The following is a 4,361-nucleotide window of genomic DNA, read 5'->3' as shown; positions in this document are numbered from 1 at the left end:
ATCCCACTGATTTGTTATTGCTCACCTGACACTGTTATCAGTAGGTCCAGATAATTTTTCATAGATTAAATCATGTCCTCACATCGTCAGTGCTGTTTTTAGTCACAGAAAGGTTTGAAGTATTGGTTCTGGTTTCTTGCACTGAGATTGCATTTCTCTTTAAACTCCACTCCATCAGATCAATTCATTCTGATAAGAAAATAAAATAGGCTGAGACGGATTGCTGGACTGTTCAACTGTCTCTATTGCTATGGAAACAAGATAGCAAGCAGTATTTAAATGCTTGCATTACATAATGCTTTATGCTTTGCTGCAAGCAGCTACTATAGTGACTAGCTTGAATTCTCTAACCAAATCTAATGTTATTAAATGTGGATATTTTCCTTTTGATGTTGAACAAAGAGCACATTTAGATTTGCATCCTCATGCATAAAGCCAGATTATTTTAGACAGACTGTTTGCAGATGATTAATAGATTAACCACAGAGGATTTGATTGCAAATGATTTTAACATCAGTCAAAGCATTCAAGAAGACTGTGACAGACCTTAGAAGGTCATTGTGAGAAGTCCCAGTGGCTTGTTCCTCTGCGCTGCACAGCCGAGTAGCAGGAAAGTGAAATTGATCGGTGTAAATGACCATTAAATCCCCAATCGCTGAAGTAGGCCGTCATCTTTACCTCCAACCATAGAGGGCAGTGTTGCCGTAGAATACCTGAGAAAGGCTTTCACAAGAAAGGACTTTATTATTGAACTTGAGCCAAATGTTACTAAAAAAAAAGCTTTTGTTTGTTTGTTATGGTTGACTAATAATTCTCGCTGCATACTTAATGTGGACATTGTATTTTTATTTGTTTTACAAGAGTGCTTAAATTTTTCACCACACATGCCTTTATTTTGAAGTCTGGGAAAGGAAGTGCAGCGGCACCCTGTGCGCACTTTCTACGTGAAGCGTCATTCTGATTTAACGTTACCAGAGTAAGGATGAACTTTTGGGTACACACTGTACAAATGTTTGTTTAAAAAGGTTTCTTTCTACATCTTAGCTCCTGGCTGAAGGGCACAAGGTACCGTTTTAATTTTATGTTGTGTGGTAAACTTTGAAGGACTTTGAAGTGTTTATTTTATCGATCTCTTTCATTTGCTAATGTTGTTATGCACAGTGTAGTATTGCCTCGTCAGTGTTTCTCTTGATTTGCACTCTAGATAGATTGTTTACAGTAAATCAGCACTTTATTTTTGTAATTTTATATAATTAATTCATTGTTAACTTAGGTGTTTCATGTAACGTACAGGGTTCCTACGCAGTTTGGAAAAGTATGGAAAAATATTTGTATTTCCAGACTATTGGCTCTATTCAGTTTTCTAATTTATCATACCTGCAAACTAGTCACTTTACAGCGAAATTAGCCCTTTTGAGTCAAAATACATAATTTATGTGAATCGTGTAGATCCGAAGAGTTTTTTTTTTCGGGGCGAGTGTGTGTGTGTCACAGGATTCTCACAAGAATCGAAAATGAGCTACTTTCCCATTGACTGGAGTGAGTCGCGATCTTTCTTGGCGCTCTGTGGCGTGACAGATCGCTATAGCGCTCGTGAAACAACCATCTCTTCCGCTTTACTAGTTACAACACAAAATAAACATGAATGAACATCCGAAGGTATGTTGAAAGATACAGTACAACTTAGCGAAATCCATATCATGTCACATGCAATCGATCAATCAGTGTTTCAACCGCAAAAAGGCATAAGTAAAACAGCTTGTAAGCTTGTGTCACATTTAGCCTACCTCAGAAAAGCCGTTCAATGTCCAAAAACTCATTAGTCAGCTACAAAAATGAACTTCGAGAGGAGCATTTTGTTAAATATATGCACTATAGGCTATTGCATATTCATTGTATATGTACTTAACGTGCTTTAATATTGAATGTATAAATCTGTGAATGTATAAATCATGACAGCCACCATTTAAATGTTTAGGCCTAAATAAAAAAGAGTAGAAAAATAATTGTCATTAAAAATTTATAAAAACTTCCTTATGTGTAATTTAGCCTATATGTAAGTAGCTTGCAAATTAATTTTAACCTTTAATAATATAATGATGTACCAGCTGTGGTTCCCTATATAGTTTACAGCATTAGTTGAGAGAGATTTTTTTCTTTGAGGAAATTTGCCATGTACTGTACCAGATAGGCCCCAAATTAATCAATATTGAATCAAAGGTAATCAAATCAAATCGCAAGCTTCTGAATCAAAATCACATTTAATTGTGAAATTTGTGTCAATGCTCAGCCCTACTGCCAATAATTTTTTATTATTATTATTATATATTTATTTTTTTACTTGAAGCAAATGTTGTTTTTTCCATTTATTTTCTTGTCAGAGTGCACCAGAATGCTTAGTTTACATGTTAAAATCACTAAAATCTCCTGGGGGAGGATGCCCCCAGACCCCTCTACAACTATTTAGTTCCTACACATCACCTTTTACACCTCTTTTGACTTTGCAGATGTTTATAAAGTTATGAATTTCTAAACTATTAGGGAAACTGTGATACTGCGCTTGTGTAGGCTACTCCGATGTCTATGAAGTAAATGTATCGAATTATTAGAATGTTAAACAAATTAAATATTTACGCCTATGTAGCAAGTGGTATGGTCGGAAAGGGAAACAAACTAAGTCACTACGCCACCCTGTTAAACAGGGAATATATTAGCACTTGTAGATTAATCCCCAACAAAAGTCATTAATCTACAAATCAAAAGTGAATACTAAATACCAAATTTTATTTCAACAATCAAACACTAATTTAAAAATCACTAAAAGACTGTAAGACCCAGACTACAAACATGAAGCAGAGAAAACATAGAAAAGGAGACCGAGGCTTACCAATGGCAGAAAATCGTTTGGAAGGAGGTCTGGAAATTTGAGTCTGGAAAAGTATGGAATTTTGAAATGGAAAATGTGTAGTTAACATCGCACTCTAAAAGGAGATTGTTGTAATTAAAACAATTCATAAAATCATATAGGTTATTACATTAGCCTGTATACTAAAATGTGATTTATTGTCACATTATTTATGGTGTAAGCCAATTCATTGCAAAAGTGTATTCATTAGTTTATAGGTTTATGGATATTTGTATACAATTTGCAGTCAGATGTCTAATGTTTCTTTGTTTGTTTTTATTCAGCTCTTACGGTGTTTTTGGAAATAAACATCAGTTCCTGAGAGTGAATTGCATCTGTTCAGCCGGGAATGCTACAATCAGAGCTGAACAAGACTGATGAAAAAGGAAACCCTGCATCAAGGAGGAAGGAAGACTGAAATTGCTTCAAGACTTAAATGTGTATGAATTTCAAACAGGGGGCTCTGGGACAAAGAATCACAACTGATAAGGAAACTCTGACGTCTCTGCGAGGACATATTAAGGCCACAGGGGTCATAAGCAGTCTGAGAGGACTGGAAGAGCAATGGGCAGTGTTGATACTGAGGCTGTTTCAGAGAGCTGTATTGTTTGTAACAGCACAGATGCTAATCTGGCCACTGAGTAAATTTAATGAAAGCATCCCTCACAACATCCCGCCTGGATAATAATATTTATCCAACATCACATGCAATTGTGCAATAAGGAAGAGCATTCCGTTGAGTGCTGAAGTTTGGTACTCTGATAAAATGTTATGTAAAGGGTTTTATAAAGCATTTCACATTATAAATTATATACTTGAAATCATAACAGACTGTTATGATTTCAATAATATAATTTATATACATTTAATTTAATGGAGTTAAAACCCTTCATTACAGCCATTCTTCTCAAATCTGTGGACGCGATTACTTGCAAATCTTGCATTAAGATATTTATGGTAATCAAATTGTCATCCAAAGGTAAAAACTAAATTGATCTGAATTTTGGAGGCTATGTCTATGGATGTCAGAATCAGAGTTTTTATGTGCAGTAGAGAAGGAATGCAAGATCAGTTCTTACATAACTTATTTATTCATTTATTTATTTATTAAATCTGCTTAAAAGCTTGTTTAAACATCTTAAAGAGTTATGATGCAAAAAAACGGACTAAAAATAATTCTAGTATTACATTATATGCAGCAGAATGTTCTGAAAGATATTGTGCTTATATTCATATGCATTTTAATTCTTCAGGGAAAATGAGATTTTTTAGAAATATAAAATTCTGTTGTTATTCTGCATAAAACTTGGTACATAGATGTTGCTATCAGTTTATTTAGAAAGAATGTATTATAAATGTATTAAATTAATTTGGCGCCAATAACTTTAGTGCATGTTTTCATAGATTTTTTAGTAGCACATTAAGATCTACAATAAAACAAGTTTTCTGAAAATAA

The 4,361-nt window shown here is 34.1% G+C and overlaps 1 long non-coding RNA gene across 1 annotated transcript; it reads left to right on the top strand.

The window, feature by feature from the left end:
• Positions 1-938: 938 nt before the first annotated feature.
• Positions 939-4,361, top strand: LOC127513489 (uncharacterized). The gene is made up of 2 exons (XR_007930419.1): positions 939-1,065; positions 3,190-4,361. It is a non-coding gene; the product is annotated as an uncharacterized LOC127513489 (long non-coding RNA).

Source organism: Ctenopharyngodon idella, chromosome 5 (genome assembly GCF_019924925.1).
Source record: "Ctenopharyngodon idella isolate HZGC_01 chromosome 5, HZGC01, whole genome shotgun sequence".
NCBI lineage: Eukaryota > Metazoa > Chordata > Actinopteri > Cypriniformes > Xenocyprididae > Ctenopharyngodon > Ctenopharyngodon idella.
The sequence above is the reverse complement of the archived record's forward strand: the minus strand, read 5'-3'. Positions and strand labels throughout refer to the sequence as shown.